This window comes from Halichoerus grypus, chromosome 11 (genome assembly GCF_964656455.1).
Source record: "Halichoerus grypus chromosome 11, mHalGry1.hap1.1, whole genome shotgun sequence".
NCBI classification, from domain to species: Eukaryota; Metazoa; Chordata; class Mammalia; order Carnivora; family Phocidae; genus Halichoerus; species Halichoerus grypus.
In genome coordinates, this window is record NC_135722.1 from 91,341,818 (window position 1) to 91,363,070 (window position 21,253).

Below are 21,253 nucleotides of genomic sequence, written 5' to 3' on the forward strand. Positions count from 1 at the left end.
AACTGAAACATATCTTGAATGCGCTTGTGAAAGTCTGGTCCCTTCCAACCCATTCCCACTGGTGCTGAGGCCAAGTTCTAGAATATAAATCTGACAACACCACTCCCCCATTTCAATACATTTCATAGCTCCCCATCACCTGCAAAATATAATCCAAGAGCCTTAGCACTCAGTCTGTCCCTGCCCACCCCTCCCTCCTTGCTCTTGCTGTCTCACACTTCCATGTTGTGGTGCACCCTGTCCCTGGCTCCCTGAGGGCCCTTTTCCTCCTTCTCCTGTCTAGTTCTCAGGATGGTCTGTCCCACCATCACCTCCTCCAAGCAAATTCCAGACCAAGTCCCCATCCCCACCCCATCACTGCCATGCATCATCTGGTACTTTCCTCTATGGTTGCATTCACCTCATTGTCTATACATCTTTTTTACATGCCTGAGCCCCCGCCCTGCTCACTTCTTTAGAGTTCCTTGAAGGCAGGAGCAATATCTTGCTCATTTCTGCAGCCCCAATACCTAGCTTGGGACCCAATGTGAGGTGGGTGTGCAACCAGCATTTGCAAACCTGAATGGAGCTCCCCCCACTCATCTCATGTGTTCCCACAGATGCCCCCTCAGATGTCTCTCAGCCCAAGTCCTCAGAACCAATGCCTTTCTACCCACGTCCATCTTTATAGAGAAGTTAGAAGAAATGTCCCATCCAAATGAGCCTGCTCTAAGAAGGGAAGCAGATGACCTATTAAATCGTCAGATCCAACAGTGCCATTCGCCTGAGCATGGGCTCCATACCAGTGTCCCCAGTGCTGTTGCAAGTTGCCTACTGCAACAGAAAGCCAGGGTTGGGAGCTGGGTTCCCAGCCACTTAACCAGCTGTGGGAACTCAGAGAAATGACTTAAGCCCTCTGTGCCTCAGCCTTCTTACTTGGGTAAAAGGGATGAGCAGGCTGTTGGGAAGAGGGTAATTGTCAGTAAATGACAGTCATGTTATTTCCTCCCTCAGAGCTGAATCAGCCCCAGATAAATGAGGCAAAGTCCACGCAGAGCACACCCCAAACACTTCCGCAGGGCAGGCCGCCTTTCTGGCTCAGGCACCAATATGGTGGCCAAGCAGCAGAAATCTACTGATGGGAACAACAGGGAAAGGAGGGAGTTGGCATCCCCTGGGCGCTTCCTGCGTGCCGGCCTATGCTACCCGGGCATACCTGTCACCAGGCACCTGCGTCCCCTGTCCCCGTGTGCGTGCGCCCCAGCGGCCCCGCACGAGCGTGTTTTCAGTCCTCTTCTGGAGAGGAGCAAAGTGAGGCTTACAGAGGTTAAACAACTCGCCCAGTGGGGCCATATCATGAACCCAGTTAAGGGGGTAAGTCAGGGTCTCAGCTCAGCTCTGTCTGGCTCTCACCCCTGAGTTCTTTGTACCGCCTCATGTTACACCCAGACCGTATGGAATGAAGCTGGCCCGACACATCCAGGGCTTGTGTGCCTGCTGATAAAACTGGAGGAGGTGACCAGGGAAGGGAGAGGAAAGAGGGAGGTCCAGGGGTGAGGGGAAGGGGGGAAATGGGAGAGGGAAGAAAGAAGCTCCTAGAAAAGATTTCTCTCATATCCCCAGCATGCCTCTGTGTATGTGTATATGAGTGTGTGTATGAGTGTGTGTGTGGTTTGACAGCGTGAGCTTGCGTAGATGCCGTGCATGTGTGTGACTGTGTTCCGTGTGCGTATGGCTCTGTGTGTGCAGGTGTCTATGACTGGGTGCGTGTGACATGTGTATGGCTCCGCGTGCGTGCGTGCGTGCGTGCACGTACGTGGGTACCCATGAGTGTGTGCTGAGGAGGGGAGGAGGACAGCTGGCACACACAGGCCTCCCACCTACCTCCATATGCGCTCACGCCTAAACATGCCCCATGTGGACTCTGCGTGCAGTCAGCAGTGGGAGACTTCACCTATTAACTGTCGCAGGCAGTTCCAACCAGCCATGTGACATCAGCGTTCCTGGTGCTGTTATTAGCCCATGACTGACCTGGCAAGGCTGCGCAAGGGACAGCAGAGGGAGAAGGGAGGGAGGAGGTGCCTTCGCCAATTCAGTCAGGCTTCCCTGGACAGACCTTCCCAAACCCGGACACATCCCGGCCCCTCTAGTCAAAGAGAGAACTTAGCTTATGTGCTTCTCAGTTTTCGGAGACGCTCAGAGCACAGGGGAGACACACACACCTTCCCAGACCAGCAGTCAATGGCATCAGCCTGAGCTTCTGGCTGGGGAAGGAGTGGGGAGGGGGCCTGCAGGAGAGGAAGCCGCCTTGGCTCCCAGCCAACCCTCTCAGGCCCCCTCAGCACCCATCCGGATTCACCCCCCACCAGGACTGCTCTGGGCACACATCCGGATTCACCCCCCGCCAGGACTGCTCTGGGCACCCATTCGGATTCACCCTCCGCCAGCACTGCTCTGAGTTTCTCTCCCTCCTCCCTCTCGTTCCCTCTGGTGCTGTCTATGGTTAAGAGGAACAGGGCCCACCGTGGGGTCACAGCAGCCTGTCAGGAACAGGCAGAATCGAAACCACAGCTCAGCTCCCAGTCCCTTCCTAATCCCGCTGGCTACCTGCCACTCCAAAGTCCTCTGAGCTCTGCCGGATGACAGCCACCGTAAAGGATTTTCTCCCGAAGCAGGACAAAAGAAGACTCTTATGGAGTCAAAAAAAGAATCTTATGGGGCCTGGACCAATACAAATCCTTACCTTTTCCCTGGACTCCAGGGAAAAGAAAAAGAGAAAGAGAGAAAACCGTATCCTTATACTTACTTAACATAAAAACATCTCAGCAGCTGGGGAAGCCCTCATTCTCTGCATTCCCTAAAACTTGTGAGCCCCCAGCATCCCCGAACATAGCTAACTGATTCAAGTTAGCAGCACAGACTGACTGGAAAGCCCCTTCTTTAACCATTCCCTTGGTTCTTTGCAAAACAAGATGCAGAAACCAAACAACTGAGCGTGGTATGTGACTGCCTAGGCCTGGGGATAAAGAGGAAGAAACACACACACACACATACACACTGTATATTATAATAATTATCTGACCTTCCTGTGGTCCTCTGATGCCTTCAAAGATCCTTTCACCTCCACCCTCTGGTTTTCGTGAATTACAAGGCACTGGAAAACAGAAGTTTACATCCTGCTTTTCTAGCTGAAAGACCTTGGGCAAGTTGTGTCCATTTTACAGCTGAGACAAGTAAGGCCCAGGGTCTGCCCGAGTCACCAAACCGTATCACACACAGTGCTGCGTCCACCAAGGGCCTAACCCATAGTCCACAGCTCTCTGCGCTGCCCCCTAGCTTTTCTTTTACTCATTCTAGCCTTGATTAGAAAACGAATTACTCCTGCGCTCACTCCCAAGCCCGGTCCTCCTGGTGGGAGAAAAACAGTTCCCTAGTAGCAAGCTGATATTTGGACAATCTGAGAGCCTCCCAACTGCTCCGGAAGACACGGCCTTCCCCTTCCAGGACTTAGCAACGCTGCCAAAACAAGAGGAGAAAGCTTCCAACAAAAGTTTGTTTTCATGGAGATTTTATTTCCTTCGCTGAGGCTCTCCCACCACAGATTTCTCTTTGTTGGAACTTGCATTCAGAAGTCACCAGATACACAGCCCCTGACCCTTTGAGCCCTCCGGGGATCTCACGCCTTTATCTTCCCTCCCAGGCCGGCAGGCTGCCCGTTCCCTCGCTCAAAAGGCCCTTTGAGCCACTCCGGAGAGAGAGGGGCTCTTGGAGTGGACAGAGGCTTCACCGGGATGAGCCCTCCACATCAAAGGGTGAGGGACATGGGGCCCTGCATGCACGTGTCTCTGAGTATTGGCAAGGGGATGAGGACGCCTAACCACATCCCCGAGTCCCTCAGGCGGAGGTTGCGTTCCACGATGGTGAGGCTGTTAACTGGGGCTCAGACAGCAGGATGCGGATCTCCTAGGCCGTCCCAGGGCTTGGCTCAGCTCACACAGACGTAGGGCCAGCCCAGGAACAGCTCGGTAGGGGATAACATTTGTCTTAGATGGACAAGCCTTTCCTTTTTGCCCTTTTCAGGATCAGCTGCCCTCCCAGGTCCACAATTTAGAGATTTTACTCTGGCTGTCTCTTTTAGCCAGGAAGAAAGGAGCTCACGACATTAATCTGTGCTTCATGGGCTACTCTCCCCGGTGTGTGCATTAGAGAGAGAGAGAGCGAGCGGGAGGGATAGCAAAAGAGAATCCAAAGAGTGGATGCTTAGCTCTGAGGGATAAATTGCTAATGGCAGAATTACAGGTTCAAGAGGCAGGCAGGGATTTGGAAGTGGCGGCGAGGTGAAGCTCGCGGGACATTAGGGTCAGGACAGAACTCGGGTTTGATTCTCAGCCCTACAACTTGCTAACTTTGTGATCTTGGGCAACATAATCTCTTTGGGTCTCATTTCCATCCTCTGTTCAAATGGGGATGACACCATGTCAAGGACGGTATGAGGAACAGACACAGACCCAAAAAGCTGGTGTCTGGTACCCAGGAGGAGCTTGGCTCCCCCTTTGTGGGGCCTGAGGTTGAGTTGGCACCATCGGCATTTCTCTTTGGGTTTCCACACAAATGGTTTGGGTTTTCCATCTCACCCTTGCCCTAGTCTGTATGCAGCTAGATGGTAGGATTTTTAATGTTCATGTTTTTAAGGGTCTGTGTGAACTTTTGTCATGAGGAGACAATAAAGACAACTGACTAAGCATTTTTCAAAACTACCATCTCATTTGTTTCTCACATGGTCTTATTCCCATTTAATAAATGAAGGAATCTCGAGTCAGGGATATGAAGTGACTTTTCCGAAGTCACCCAGCCCGTGAGCAAGAAAGGTAAGATGAGGCCAAGCCTTGTCATGTCTAGCCCAGGCACGTCCAAAGAAATGTCACCTTGAAGAGGGCAGAAAGGGGTGACAGGTGTGACGGAACTCAGGGCTTATATACAAAGGGAAGCCACGAAGCCCGATAACTTTTTGAAGATGGGGGATTCTGAATAAACCATCAGAGCCTGGATTTGAAAGCCCAGAAACTAGAAGGCAGGGTGGCAGAGAAAAGAGGACAATCTTACAGGATTTCTGGGGCAGCTCAGGAGTTCAGGGAAAGCTGTCCTATTCCACGTTTTGACACGAAGACCTGCAGAAGGCAGCCCTGGGCCAGGCCAGGCTGAGACCAGACGGAATATGTAGTAGAAACAGCATCTGTAGAAGTCTACGTTCCAAGTCAAAGTGAGTGCTGACGCCAGACCCTTAATGACCCACCTGCCCACAAAGTGTGTGCCCAAGTTGTCCATACACAGTAATGAACAAGGGATGGGGGAGGAACCAGAGAAGGGCATTGGTCCCGTCCTAACTATAGAACCAACCAAGGGGCCCTTCCGCTTGAGAGCTGGCTCCATGGATCATTCTTCCTCTCCATGCGCACCTTCCATTAGCCCAGGAATATAGAGGGTTGGGCTGTGACCTTCCTTCTCTCTCCCCTCTCTCGCCACCCTATTCAGTGGGGTGCCCTGATGACGCTAAGCTCTGACAGGCCCTTTACAAGCACGCTCCTCTCCTCCTGACCAGCATCAACCTGCCAGGGCCAAGTCAAGTGCAATCACACCTGCCCTAGAAGGCTGACTCCTGGATTCCATCCAGAGGATTCCAGAATCTCAAATTCATAATTACCAGCTCCAGAAAGAACGCTACCCCTCTGCCTCCTCGGGCACACACAAGACGGACGACGTGTTTCTGGACTGATCTCCTGCTTAACCAGCTGCAAAGGAACTCCTGCAAAGGGAAGATGAGGAATTCCTCCTGAGTCCAGGGAAGCCACTAGTCTATACTGTGAAGCAATTGCAGACAGTCTCCTTTTGCTTTCAAATGTACTTAATCAACATGAAAAGGATTGCGAGGGCTGGAGCTCCTACAGGTAGAACTAACGGAGAAGAATAATGTTCATAAATCATTTAGCATGCAGTCCAAACAGAGGTGTTATTTATTTTTTTCTTAAAGGAAAAGGCAATGCCAAAGAAATAGAGCCATGCAGGAAACCAAATACACTGGGACTTGTCCCCCAGTGTAGTGTCCCCAGGTGGAGCAAGGCAGCCCTTTCATGTCATTTTCAACCACAATCTGACCCTCAGTAACTGATTTTCCAGTGTGGGTCCCTCCCCCATCCCAAAAGCTCAGACCAACGAAGGGGTCAGCACTGTGGACAGACAGCTGAAGAAACAGCTGCACCCCCATCTACCACTGCAGCCCCAGCCCAGAGACGGACTGTCTCTCCTCCGCAGCTGACTCCACCCTGTGGCAGCTGGGCCTGAGCTGGAAGCTCCAGGAGGAGGGGAAGTCAGGCCCACGAGACCCAGGCTATATTTTTTTCAGGCCTCAGCTCAGATGTCGCCTCCTCAGAGGGCCCTCCCCTCGCCTAGCCACCCTGCAGAATGATGCCCATATCCTGGCTACTCTCTACCACCTTCACCTGCTTTATTTCCCCTTCAGAGCAATTATTACTACTTTGCATTATATTAGATAGATGTTTATTATGTGTGTCCTCTACCAGGATGTAAGCTGCGCGAGGACAGCAAATGTTTTGCTGTTTAGTTGGCAGTCGAATCTCCAGCACCTAGAAAAGTACCTGACACAAAGTAGGTACTCAATGAATATTTGTTGAATGCATAGATGTTGAATGCATAGATACAAAGTAGGTACTCAATGAATATTTGTTGAATGTATGGATGACACAAAGTAGGTACTCAATGAATATTTGTTGAATGCATAGATGGATGGATGGATGGATGGATGGATGGACAGGTAAGTAAGTAAGTGAATAAAACAGTTCCTTCCCCCTCACCCAAGAAACATTCCAGGTAGAGAAACCCTTGTCTACTCCAAAGTAGGAAGACGGCAGTCAGGAACTAGGGATCTGTTGCTGATTTCTGAATCTGCCATTTTGAGCCAGAGTCAACTATTCCTGCTCATCAGCCTTACCTTCCCCACCTGTAGAATGGGTATCACTCCAATGCCAGAAAGATAGTGAGGGAGGAATCAGAGAGAACTAACGTTTATTGATTTCTCTTACAAGTGCCTTGTACCGTGCGAGGCAACTGATGTTGATGTTGATGAACATTGCCTCATTTAATCCTCACATTTAATCCTGTGAGATTGATAATATTACCTCCATTTTAGAGATAAGAAAACAGAGTCTCAGAAACATAAAGTAATTCACCTAAACTTGCACACTTAGGAAAGCAATAGAAAGGAGATTTCAACCTGGGCCTGCAGATCCCAAAGCCACCTCCGTGAAGCATGGTGGCATGACATTGCAGAGGTTATCCTTTTACACGTGTGTTAGGGGCATCGTCCTGGAGGAAAATCCATGAACTCTGCACTTTTCCAGAAGTAGGAGAGGGGAGAGAAGTTAGGGTGACATCTCGTCCCAGGTGCCCTGACACTTTTCCAGACTTCCACACGGAAGATCCCATATCCCAGGAGACCCCTCAGTTTCAGGTGACCCGGAACAGTTGGTCACCTTCAGTGGGAGGCAGCCACAGCTAGAGACCCTGAACACTGTGGCCGGTGAGCATGGGATTTCCTCAAAGCACCTCGTCCACATGTTCCACTAGCAGTAATGCGAGGCCCCGCTGTGTCTGCGCCACATGGCTATACGCCCCCAACACAGTGCCTGCACCTGATTCACCGCACACAGGCTGGAGCCCACATTGGCACGAAGGGAGAAGCAGGGACCCGTGAGGTGTCATGGCCCTCCTTTGGCCCTGAACACGCTTTGGCCTCAGAACAAGAACAGCATGGGCTCCTTCCCTAAAGGACTGCAACCACCAGGACGAGATGACCTCCTGAAAGCAAGGAGGGCAGATTCCTGGGATTCCAGTCAGGGAGGCTAGACAGGAAGAGCAGAATGCAGGACTGCCAATAAGTGGCCAAGAAGAAACATTGGGCCCATGGGAGGGACCCTCCCGGATTCCCAGATCAAAGGCACAGATTCGGATAGAAAGGCCACCTCCATGGGTTCTCTTTCTGTACAAGAAGCCATCTCTCTATTCTCCAGCCAGGCTATGGCAGAGTGTCTCCCACTTGTCTTCATTCTCCTACCTCCAGAGGGAAGACCCATCCAGGGTCCATCTTCCCAGCCCCCACCTCCACCACCTTGCTTCATGTCCAGTGAGGGCCAACCTCCATCCTGAACCACCTCAACTTTGGGGATGAGCTGATCGATTCTTCTCCTGGGGCCAGGGCTAGAATATGAGCAATCACAGCCTAGAACATCAGAGGAGACCAAGTGGAGATGAGGGTGGGGGTAAAGTGTAAGGTATGGGGGTTGCATAGGACACACTCCCTCCCACCTTCAAGATTTCTACTTGCAGGGCCTTCGTAGAGGGGCCCTTTGTTCATTGGTTCATTCATAACCCAGGTGGCTCTGCCTTGCATCTTGCAGCCCAGAGCTATGGACCCTAGGCCCCTTGTTCTCCTCTTCCATCCTCCAGCCCCGCCCCACTTACTCCTGTGCTGTGGGCATGCTGCTTCATAAATGTCTTCAAACTTTTCATCTGGGTGTTTTCAGTGTCCTGGCTCTGTGCCTAATGTCCTTCCTCTCTTCCTCAACATGCTGTATCTGTAACCTCCCCCTCCTTTTCTCCTGCCCTAAAAGTGGAGCCCCCTCCTCCTTCCCTAGGATGTTCCCACCTGGGCTCCCACCCTCCACCCCACGGTGCCCATCAATTGGGAGTGTGTATTCATGTATCTTCAGTCTCTCCCTCTGCTCAGGCTGCCCTCCTTGACCTGTAAGCACACAAACTCTCCCCAGACCGACCCTTAGGCACAACAGTGCAGTGGAAAACACTCCCCAGAAGGCAAAACTCCACCCATGACACTTTACTGGCCCTGTGTCCTCCAGAGACTCAGTGTCTTCATCTGTAAAGTGGTGTAATAGCCCCTGCCTGACTCCCTTAAATATGGTGAAGAGGAGCAAGATAATGGACTTGAAGTATTTCTTAAATTGTAATATGAAAGGAAGAATTATTTAACCTTTAAATTATTGTCTTAACCCTCAGGAGTGCTATCCCTCTCATCTCGCTCTTTCCTTTCACTGCCAAACCTTTGAAAGAGCAGCGCATGCTCACAACTGTCACTTCCTCTTCTCTCCCGACGCCCTGCGACCTGGTTGCTGACCCACAACCCCAGTGACACTGCGCTTGAGGCAGCCTAGGGCCCCTGGCCCCGCCTGCAATGGCCATTTCTCAGGCACAGCCCTCCTCAACTCAGTGTGACCCTTGTCCCTTCTCCCTCCCTCAAACCAACTCATCTTCTTCTCTTTACTGTTTCCGTTAATGATACCCCTTCTCTTCCAAATCTGTACAGTTGCCGAGCTATAGAAATCTCGGAATTCTTGGTGATTTCTCCCTCACCACCACTCCAACCCTGCCTCCTCCAACTTTGACTTCAGCCCCTTGGCTAAGCCAGGCCCAGCACATCCCCACATGGGCAGTTTCAGTCCTACTGGTCCAACTCCCACCTAATCTCCCACGTTCACTTCCTCCTTACCCGTTACCAACACGTGTCTTAATTCCTTCACTACTTGTCATTCCCAGTTATAGTAGTCTCCCAACTTACTCCTCTCTGCCCTGATCTATGCTACACTTTAGTGTCAGCAAGACCCTCCTATAAGGCAAAGTCTTCTCTTTTTATTCCTTATATCAAAACCTGCAGGGACGCCTGGGTGGCTCAGTCAGTTAAGCGTCTGACTCGATTTCGGCTCAGATCATGGTGTCGGGGTCATGAGATCGGGCCCCATGTCAGGCTCTGTGCTCAGCACCAAGTCTGCTTGTCCCTCTTCCTCCCCCCTCTGCCCTTCCCCCCTCCCCACTTATACGCGCACACACACTCTCTCAAATAAATTAAGTAAATAAAATCTTAAAAAAAAACCAAACTGCAATGGCCCCTTGCAGCCTATAGAATAAAGTGCAAATCCCTAAGCCTGACACAGAAAGCCTTCACACCAGGGCTCTAACCTCTTTCCAGCCTTAACTTATAATCTACTTTGGTGCTGACCCTACAGTTTAATAAATTAGAGTATTTCTTGTTCCCTTACTACGCTCCATACTTACCTACCTCAGGGCCTTTGCACACCCCATCTATCTATTGAAATGCCTCTCTTCCACAACTGCCCATTAGAACCCTACTCCTCCTTCAAGCCCAGCTCAAAAGCCATCTGTCCATGAAGTATTTCCTGGCAACCCCAAGAAGAAATATATTTCCTAATTCAATTCACAGTATATCATTTGATACTTATCATCTTCTATTAGACCCGTTCATTCCTGAATGCCATTTAGCATACTTATAAATCTATAGTAGTTATGCAATAAATATTTGTTGAATTAAAAAAAAAATGAATGACTCAAGTCTCTCCAGTGGTTTCCAATCCAAGGGCCTCATGTAGGATTTGCTTGATGATTGCTGGCCCCCAGATCATCTCCCGCCCCATCCAACAGTCCTGTGGCAAAGCCAGGTTGATGGTCAGCCATGCCCCATACACATGTGCTCGTACCACTTCCTCACCTCCCATGCACTCCTCACCCCTCTTCTTGCCTGCACCCTCGGGTGCCAACGGCTCTCACACCAACAGAGTCAGTGAATACTTTCTAGTCCTTCTCTTGCTGGATTTGCCATTGTTGTTGCACCTGAATCTGTGGTCTCACTCTCCATCACAAAGCCTTCTACTCCTCTGGTTTGGTGATGCCACCCTTTCCAGATTCATCTAACTCCCCTTCCTCTCTGTAGCTCGTCTGTGGTTTTTCTATCATCACCTCTTAAATGTTGTGTTCCTCTGGATCCCGTCTTTGCCCACTCTTCTTCCTCTGCATCCTCTCCCTGGGTGATCTCATTCACTTTCATGGCTTTGACCACCATCCATGGGCTAATCTCCATCTCCAGCCATGTCCTCTAGTGTATATATTCAGTGTCTTGACAGACATCTCCAGCAAAGGGTCCCATACATATTCGAACTCAGTGGGTTGGAAGGGAGGAAGGGAGGAAGGGAAGGGGGAAGGAAGGGAGGAAAGAAGGGAGGAAGGGAGGAAACAAAGAAGGAAGGAAGGGAGGGAGGGAGGAGGAAAATAATAAACCCACCCCCCAGAAGACCTATTCTTCTCTTGGTTTTCCTGGCATAGTTGCTGGAACCCCCATCCACCTAGTACATAAGGTAAAAACCTAGAAGTCTCCATGGAAAGTACCCTTTGGAAGTACCCTTTCAGAGTTCTCAACTCTGGCCCCTCCCCTCCATCCACAGCACCACCGCCTCCATCCAGCATTCCTCACTGCTTGCCTAGAGCACTGCAATAGGTCTCCCACCGGTCTTATCCACATTAATCCAGCCTTCTCAGTCCTGCCAACATGATCTTTCTAAAACACAAATCTCTCCAAGACACTCGCCAGCCTAAAATCCCTTAATACTAACAATAGCTACAATTTATTGAGCATTCTCTTTGTTCCAAGACTGCTCTTGGCACTTTATGCTGATCAACTCACTCAGTTCTCACAACGAGGGAAGTACTATTTTGTACTTGTACACCCTTTTTACAGGTTAAGAAATTGAGGCACTGAGAGATTAAGTCATTCACCCAAATTCACATAGGCAGCGGCAAGTGGCAGAGCAGGGCGTCTGGCTCCAGAGCCTGCCCGCTTCTTGGCTGCTATTTCCTACGGCCTCTTCGAAGGCTCCCCGTTGGCTCTATGAAAACTCTTAAGCTCCTCAGATGACATAGAAGGCTCTCCATGACCTGCCCATTCTTGCTCCTGCACTCACCTCCTGCTACTCCATGGACCATGCCTTCTGCTCCAGAATCCTGAACTGCTTACTTTGCAAATACACATCATGCTGGTTCATGCATGCATGCCTTTGTGCAAGCTGATCCCTTGCTTAACACTCTCCTCCCCAACATTTGGCCACATTTTGGACTATTTTCTACTCAAGCCAGCTTAGATTCACAAAAGTCAGTTTCTTCCAACCACCCGGATAGCCATCAACCTGATCTGTGTCCCTATACGGTGCCCCCACAGCCCCCTGCTCCTGAGTTTCCTTCTCAGTTCCCCCTCTAGACTGTAGACTCCTCAAGGGTGGGAACTCGGTCTTATTTGGCTCTGCATCTGCAGAGCCCAGCACAGTGCCTGGAACACAGCAGTTGCCCCATAAATATTTGCTGAGCTGAAGTGAACTCTACCTTCCCCAGAGCACTCCATCATCCCACCCCAACCAAGGCCCTGGCCCCAGTCATTCTGGGGCAGCTCAGTGCACAGCCATCTCTTTCTTCCCAGAATCCCCTCAGTGCATAGAATCTGTGCCACTCATTTAGTAATTAATTAATCCTGTCCCTTCTTGTGACCTCCCCTGCATTGCGATCTTCATTATTATTTAAATCTGTATTGTTACTTTTCTTTCCCGAACCACTTCCCCAGTTAGAGGATAAACTCTTTGAGCCTGGAAGTTAGGGGCTAGGTTTCACTTGTATTCTGATATTCCTAAATGCCTTGTACATCTTAAGTGCCTGATAAACGTATGTTCATTTAATGTAGTGCAATCTATGGGAGCTGAGGTTGGGTTGCAGCACACATGTTCTGGGTAGGGCAAGCAATGGGAGAAAAGGGAAGAGATCCTGATGTTAAAGTAGGGGTTGTTTTGAGAGGTAAAATATTTAGGACTCAAGGGAGCATCACCCAGTCTCTGTTCAAAGGGCCCCCCTCCCCCCACCACAAACCAGAGACTCACCTGCTGGCTTTGAAATGAATTTGTACTTGGATGTAATAAAATATAGAATAAAATACTGGATTCAGAAACAAAGGAGTCACAAAGTATGCATAAAAACCAAAAATATCACTCCCTGCCCTCCATCAAGGAGCCTCCAGCCTCGCTTGCTGGACACCAAAGCCTATTTTGCATTAATTGTCCCTCAGTGGATCTAAGAACCATTGGAGCTCCTGCAGGGTGGGCAGTGGAAGAGACACAGGCCACCTAGAGCCTGGGGTTCAGGCATGCCTTTCACAAGGGCTCTCCCAGTCCTCTTGGGAAGCAACCCCGTGCTTTCATTAACATTGGAAAGTATCCAGCTCTACCAGCCCTATTATGTACCAGGCAGAATGGATACAAAAATAAGTGCCAAGAACCCAGACCTCCAAAAGTATCCAGGATTAGAACATGCATTGAGGGGGCGCCTGGGTGGCTCAGTTGGTTGAGCGCTGGACTCTTGGTTTCAGCTCAGGTCATGATCTCAGGGTCGTGGGATCGAGCCCCACGTTGGGCTCTGCCCTCAGCATGAAGTTGGCTTGTCCCTCTCCCTCTGCTCCTCTTCCATTCCCACGCTCTCTCTCTCAAAAAAACAAAAACACAAACAAACAAACAAAAACAACATGCATTGAGGATCTTCTACTTCACTCCTTCCTTCTAGGAGTAACATGTAATGTTCAAGCATAGACTCTGTGCTAGGCACTGTTTATTACTGAGTCCAGGGTATATGGTAGCACATGGGACAAGCTCTGACCTTCCAAGAATTAACAGCCATTGTGTGCAAGGTACCAGGAGCACTCAAAGAGAGATCAGACACAGTCCCCATCCTAGTTTGTGGCCTAGTTTTGCAGACAGGTTCTTTAGGTACAAGGTGTGGACCGTTTGTGTGGTTGCCATTATTCTACAATAGCCAATCACACCAGAGAGCCTAGACTGAGCACAGGTGGACCTCTGAGCTCACAGCAGGAAGAGGCGCTAGAAAGGAGATAGCTTCAGCCACGCCTGGAGGAGTCTGGAAGAGTATCACAAATGGAGAAAAGTTGTTGGGGGAGTGCAGAAAAGACCCCGAGGAGGTTTACTGGAAGGCAAGCCTCACGGTGTTGCATAGGGCTCCCTCTGGCCAGAAGTGGGGTTAATTCACAATATAAATAGGGGCAATCTGACAGGATGAGTCCCTTAAAGCATATTCACTTGGAGGAGAGGTCTAGAACCAGGGCTGTCAACTGTCCGGGGAACTTTCACTGATTACACTGGGAAATTCCCAGGCAAACTGGGATGAGTTTGTCACCCTATGACTGGACCACAGGCTGGCGACTTTTTACTTAGCAAGCACGGCCCTCATAAATCCATTAGCCCCTTGCTGCTCACAGGGTGGCCCACAGACCAGCAGCGTCAATATCACCCAGGGAGCCTGTTAAAAATGCAGACTCTCAGTCCCACTCAGATCTACTGATTTAGAATCTGCATTTTAACAAGATGCCCAGGAGACTCATTTATACATTAATATTTGAAAAACATGGCTTTAGTGGCCCTTTCTTTGGAGATGTAACCACCAGCCACACTGGCTGCATCCTAGGGACCAAAACCAGCCCCGGCCCCCATGATGGTTCAGCCCACCCACCAACATGCTATGAACTAAACTTCCTCTTCTGGGAAAGGAGTGGCTTTTTCTTCTTCCCCTGTCCATCTGAGCACCAGAATTCTTTCCCGCTCCAGCATCTCTACGATTCAAACCACTGAAAATGAGATTTACTCTCCAGGGTCTGACCTCTCTCTGTGCCAACCTTCAACTCATGGATCTCCAGTAAAAGGCAGTTCCAGGAGCCCCAAGCAAAGGGCAGCATGGAACTTTTTTTTTTCTTTCCTGAACCTATGACCCACCCTCTGGGCAGAGGATCCCCAGTGGTTTGTCCTTCTCCCTGCTCGGATGGTGAAGACGATGCATGGGTTTGGGGAACTGAAGCTTTGGGAAAAGGGGCTGACACAAGATTACCCTGGAGATGACACAGAAATTCTGGAGTCCTGAGTTTTATTTCTTGCTTCAGGAAATATGTGCACACATGGACACACAACACACCCCAGTCAGCCTCACAGTAAGTTAAATCGAACAGTTTGCTGACCCAAGCCATGCAAGATTCCAGGCATTTTGCTAGTTAGCTAATGAAAGACCACCCCACCCAGAGCTCTGCCAGGTTTGTGTGTGCTCCAAAAAAAAAAAAACAACCCTCAAAGGAGGGCATTTGGGTTTGTGGCTTGAACCTTAGGCCCCTCTCAGTGGTTGTGAGGGGAAGGATCTCCTCAGCTGGGGGAGAGAGAAGACCAAGGCCTCGCCATCCTATCCCCACAGAACATTTTACAAGCTCTGTCCTTCTGGCCTCTGCTGTCTCTTGGTTTCACTAAAGGGCCACGGAAGCAGGGGCTGGCCTCATGCCACCTGTGTTGGTAGCACTCTGGCTAGATACTGGCTGATGGCCTGACAGACAAGATAAATATTTACAGGCCAGACTCGAGGTCTGAGCCCTGGACCCTCTACCTTCAACTTAGAGCTGGGGATTTTCTGGGCAGTGTGTCCAGAAGGCCTAGAGTCATGGTTACCAGATACCAGAGGCTTGCAGATAAGACTTGAAATGAAGAGCTCAGGAGGAAAAACTTACCACACTCAAATTCCATTACGAAGGCCATATATTTAGGGATTGCAAATATTTTACCTCATAATGAAAGGTTTTTGAAAACTTTAAAAACACCTGGCAGCTGGGGGTGGGGGTGAGAGAGCAGTGAGTGGATTTGCCCATCTCTAAAAAAACAAAACAAAACAAAACAAAGGCATTTGTTTCTATAGTATCATCAAAGGAAGCTTTAATGGAACAACCCACTCTGCGGGGATGGAAGTGGGTTGAGGGTGTCTATCCGACAGGACGCGCCCCCCCCCCCCCCCCCCCCGCCAACGACAGCCCCTCTCCAGAGCCCCAGAGCCCTATTTTGTTTTCCTCTCCCCGTGCACTTCAGAAGGCTCCCACTGAAGAGTAAGAAAGGAGGGCCCTGGAGGGTGCCCCCTGGGAGCGGTTGAGGGCTCTGTCTGCCTGGACAGACCTTCCCTTCGGGAGTGGTGGGCTGGGGGGCAAGACACAGAGAGTTTCAAGCTCGCTCGGCCCCTAAGCGATGACTTGTCCCCACGGCCCACCTGCGCAGTACCCAGGCCTCTTCGGGGACAGACACATCCTCCGCGTGGCAGAGCAGGTGCTTCATCCAGGGGGATGTGAGGTTGGAGGGGAGAGGTGAGGAGTGGGGAAACGGGGTCCAGAGCCCAGTGGCTAACCTCCCCCACGCCCCATTGGCATTTAACGTTTCCCCAGGACCCAGACAGATCAGGCCTAATGCCCCTTGAGGGAGTGGGGGCCGGAAGTGTCACAGCTGCAGCCTGGCAGGCCCCTGGCCCCCAGCATGTCTGGGGTGAGATGGGGGGCTCTCTCGGGGATGCCATTCAGGCCCTGTCTTTTGGGGAAAAAAGCCAAAGAAAAACATGTATTTATAACATGAACTTCCCTCCTCTCCTTCCCCTCAGCTAACTGATTAATTAAATGAATACAAAGGCCGTCTTGTTGGGAGCCCCAGCCGCAGGGACCCTCTGTGTTTTCTTTAAGCCGGCCTAGCAAACAGGAAACAAAAGGCTTAATTCTGTCTGGTTTCATGAAGGGGGCTGTATGTCACAGCCAGAGGCTGGGGCTCCGCCAGACCCCACGGAGCAGCCACAAGGCAGCTCGCGACCCCCAGCCTCCCAGCCGAGCCCACCACCCACCAAACACATACTCTTCCCCAATCCCGAACTAAAGCCAAGCTAGGCTGCCCCTTGGGGGAAATGCCTACACGGCAGGAGAGAAACTTAAAGGGAGCCAGCCATGCCCAAGAGAAAGCTCTGGAAGAAAACCTTCAAGGGAGGAATTTCATCTACTGGGCCATTAACAATGGGAGAGAGGGAAGGTGGCTAAGTCTGGGGCTCTCCTGGAGATGAAAAATAACCATTTTTCCAGCTGTCACACTTCCTCTTCCAGTGAATCTCCCAGATATTCTTTAGCTTGGCAGCCACACAGGTACCACGGCTCCCTCACCACAGCTCAGAGAGGGACCGAGTAGGCAAATGACACCGCACCCCACAGACGCCTGCTCAAGCGACCCTGACCTGGGTCCTTGCACTGCCTCTCTCTCCAAGGTTTGCCCTATCTTCTGGACGTTTCCCTAATTTTCTGGGAGTCTCCAGAACTTTGTATGGAGTCGGGGGTTTGTGGGGGAGTGGGGAGAGCAGGAGAATGATGGCACATGGGTGACCCCGGGCTGACTCTAGGCCAGTGGTCTGAGTTAAGTGAGCCTCGTCAGACCCTCTACTTCAGAGACCCCGGTGCACTCAGCAAAGCCTCACTGAGTCCCTAGATGTGCAGTGTCCAGTGCTCTAGCAGGGCACGCCCCCTCTGGAAGAGAGAGCAAGAACACAAGTGCCTACCTGGCCAGCCATTCATGCAACTGCTCGACCGTTACCTATCAAGGGCACTGGGGACGCAGCAACCAACCCAGACACTGTTCTTGACCTCCTGGAGCACATCTGATGGGCAAGTCAGATATTAAACTCTAATCACACAAGTAAATATGTGACTGCCTTGATGAAGGACAACACAGGCTCTGAGAGATGGCTCTGGCTTCAGGGTAGAGAAGAGGGGAGGCACGAGGGGAAGCAGGAAGCCAGCTGGAGGTCCTGCTGCGGGCCACACAAGCAATGGCAGAGGTCTGGGCCAACGGCGTGGGGGGACTGGGGACAAGAGGTCTGGCTGAGACTTACTTATCTAATAGATGGAACTGACAGGACATATGATGGACTATGTGGCAATGAGGAAAAAGTCAAAGTCAAGGATGATCCCTGGCTTTTGGATGAGCAACTTGGTGAACCCACTGCTGTTCGGTGAGATGGGGCAGATGGGGGAGGCAGAGACGAAGTGGAGAGGGGAAAACATGGAGTCGGTCAGGTCCTTTCTATTCCCTCCCCTGCCTCCAACCCTTGGAAGAGCATCTCTGCTCATTGTTTTGCCTTTTTCCTCACGTGACTAAGGACTGTGACAGTGGAGAATGGAATGCCTTGGCAGTGGGACCCCCTGGCCTTGCCTCAGTTGCCCTCTGGGAGATGGTGAGACCAGCAGCCAGGATCTGACGTTGTGCACTGCATGCCAATATAAGGCGGTGCGCTCCTCATACACAGTCTGAAGAGGCCATGTCCCTATTTTATAGATGGGAAGACTGAGCCGCAGGAGGTAAGCCAACTGCCCGAGATCTCACGGCCATGGGTGCTGGAACTGGGCTGTACCTCAAGCAGCCCAGGGTTCCCTCTATGAGTGGAAGTTACTTCTGTCTTATCTAGGACATAGGAGTAGCAAGGAGAGGAGATCTTAAAGAGCCGAGGAGCCCCCAAATCAGTGATGTGGGACAGTGAAATATACCACACTGTTTTCTTTTGCAATAACTGACTTAACTTGCTGATTTGGTTTCTCTTGGATGGATAACAAATTCCATTTGTACTGAATGAGTGTGTGGGGGTGGCAGGGGCACCTGGACCCGAGTGAAGGTGAGAACAAAGGAATGTTCTGCGATGAGAAGGGAGTACCCAGACAAAGGTGGGAGCAGCCTGCATTCCACCGACACACTTCAGCCCCTTTAGAGTGGACTAGAAGCCTGGGAGCATTGCTTGGAAATGCATGGGTGAGTCATGAAGGACAGAGGAGCTAGGCTGGGCAGCTGAGCAGACAGACGGCCCAGGGCATGGGGTGGGGATGGGGACTTTGACAACCACCAATGAGAAGGAGAAAGAAAGGAAAGAAGGGGGAGGAGGAGAAAGAGGAGAAAGAGACATTGAGAGAGTAGGACCTGCAAAGAAACAAAAAGAGACAACAGAAAGGGGAGGGGAAGAGGAGCAGCAATGGTGTATGTGTGTGTGTGTGTGGGGGGGGTGTCTGCGTCTGAGGGGCCCAGAGGTCAGATTTACAGGGTTAGGACTAAAGGTCATCTGAGGGGCACCTGGGTGGCTCAGTCGTTGGGCGTCTGCCTTCGGCTCAGGTCATGATCCCAGGGTCCTGGGATCGAGTCCCACATCGGGCTCCCTGCTCCACGGGAAGCCTGCTTCTCCCTCTACCACTCCCCCTGCTTGTGTTCCTGCTCTCATTATGTCTCTCTCTGTCAAATAAATAAATAAAATCTTTAAAAAAATAAAATAATAAAATAAAGGTCATCTGAGAGCTGGCCCCTGTTACAGGTCAAAGGAACTCAAAGGAAGTAGAGATGAGATGGACCTTCACCGATGAATTTGCTCAACAGTGAAGACCATCCCCCAAATTCACCTGTACTCAAGGAAAATTTACCTGGGCACTAAAATTACCCGCCTACTAAGGGCAAGACTGAGTGTACTGAAGTGGAGCCCAAAGCAGGTTTTGAAGGAAAGAATGGCTCCTCCCTGCCACTCCCCCCACCATCCTTCTTACCCCTCAGGTGCCACCAGACAAATGGGGGAACCCAAGGTTGAAAAGGCTGGCTGATGCGGTGTGGTGTCATATGCTCCCCATCCCTACCTTTGCCTTTCTGGCCTATCAAAAAAGCTGATGGGAGCAAATAGGATTCCAGACACCGACCGCACTCTTGGTCCTCTTTGGAGAGAACATTGCTACAGAAATTATGGTGGCATATTTGACCTCTTCCATATGAGGACACAATCATCTCTCTGCTTATCTCTCTTCTGGCCAGTAGCCTTGAGAGCCATCGCAAGCTCCAAGAAGATGGGCACCAAGGCCTAAGCCTGACCATGGGGCTGGCAGACACAGACAGGAAAGCTCAGTCTCTCCCAAACTTCTCCCTACCCAAGGGCAGGTCTTTGAGGTCTAAACAAAGAACCAGCTACCTCCCTGGAGGGCCTTCCATTGGTCCTGCAAGGCCAAGGAATATGCTGCTAATGTGCTTTGTAGGGAGGTAACAGCCAGGTTTCCCAGGGGCCTCCAATCTGCAACCCACGGCTGTGGTGCGGCCCAGGGAGATGGCTACAGTAAGTCTGTGTGCCGGGCAGCATGGAGTGAGAGCGAGGATGAGTCACCCCAAGATCACCATGACCCCTTCCCAGCTCTGTGCACAGGCAGCTGCTGCCTGAACACCCCCAGCTCTCCCATGGACCCCAAGTGTACAGAAACCAGAACCCCTGGGGATGTGTGCTCTCCCAGTGACTCTCCAGCTCACCCCTACAGATGCCCCCATTGGAGCCTTGGCCCAGGTCTTTCTTCCCTGCTTTGGGCAGGAAGGGGCTCTGAGGTGGAGTTATTTATTATTAAGAAGTCCCTAGCATGAGAACTCTCCCAGCCTGAGGACTTGGTGGAGCCTTGAGGGAAGCTGAGGCCTCCCAAGGAAGGCTGGGGCAGGGCTTTTCTCTCAGGCAGATGTGGATAAGAAGAAATTTACTCTTGGGCCGCAGTCACATGGGGGTCCAGAAAAAGAGATCCCCACTCAGGGATCTGGGTGCCTTCCCCAGGATCTGGTGGGGAGACTGGAAGGATCCATGTGGGCAGTCACAGGGTACCACAAACAACCTCTGAGTTTGCTGCTCACCCACCCCCAGAGCCTAGGCAGTAACTAAATGACTCTGAAGGTCAAAGTGGCTATAATGAATTGAGAAATTTCATCTCCCTCCCACCTAAGATGTCATGAATTACACGAAGACCAAGGTCTCCCCAGGTGTTACTAGTGAACTCCTCTAAACACCTGCCTTCCCCAACTAAGCAAGATCTCTATCCCCCTCAGAGAAACAGGGGGCCTGCCTGGGGATAATCCCCCACAGTAACATTTTCCAGTAGAATTTTCTGCAGTGATGGAAGATATGGCTACTGAACACTTTAAACACAGCTAGTGAGACTGAAGGACTTAGTTTTTAATGTGATCTCGTTTTATTTAGTTTAAATTTAAACAAGCACATAGTAGTGGCTACCATATTCTTACCCAACAGGGCAAAAGCCAACGTTTCCAGGGAAGTACCTTCTTCATGCCAACATAGCAGTAATTCAAAGAGAGGCCTTTTCTCTAAGTAATTAAGCGCGAGGGCCCCTGCTCGAAGGAGGGCCATCTTTTATCCTTCCTGGTGACCAGGGCTACTTCATAGAGGCAAGCAGTGGCTCTATCATGGAAAATTAACATGGATAGGACCATGGACGTGATCAGATCCAGTTCCTTTGTTCTGGTGATGAAGGAAATCAGGCCTGGATAGGAGAGATGGCTTGCCCAAGGTCATGGGGGAAATTACAGCAGGGCCATCAGAACCCAGGTTTGAGTTCACTGCCCCATGACCATCTTCTTCCTGCACTACCTCTGAACCCCAGTACGCTCCCTGACAGCCACCCTTCCACCCTTGTCCCCTACAGGCCTGGTTAGCAAAGTACAGACAGGAGCTTCTC

At 50.8% G+C, this 21,253-nt stretch overlaps 1 protein-coding gene across 11 annotated transcripts in view; it reads right to left on the reverse strand.

Moving 5' to 3' along the window:
• PKNOX2 (PBX/knotted 1 homeobox 2) overlaps positions 1–21,253 on the reverse strand; it is a 307,502-nt gene that overhangs the window by 203,998 nt on the left and 82,251 nt on the right. Inside the window, exon 1 of one of the 11 annotated variants that reach the window (XM_078058800.1) lies at positions 3,062–3,122. The exons of the other annotated variants lie outside the window; for them this stretch is intronic. The gene's annotated coding sequence lies outside the window, so the exon portion shown is untranslated. Of the gene's footprint in view, positions 1–3,061; positions 3,123–21,253 lie in introns of those variants that run through there. 11 annotated transcript variants of the gene reach the window in all.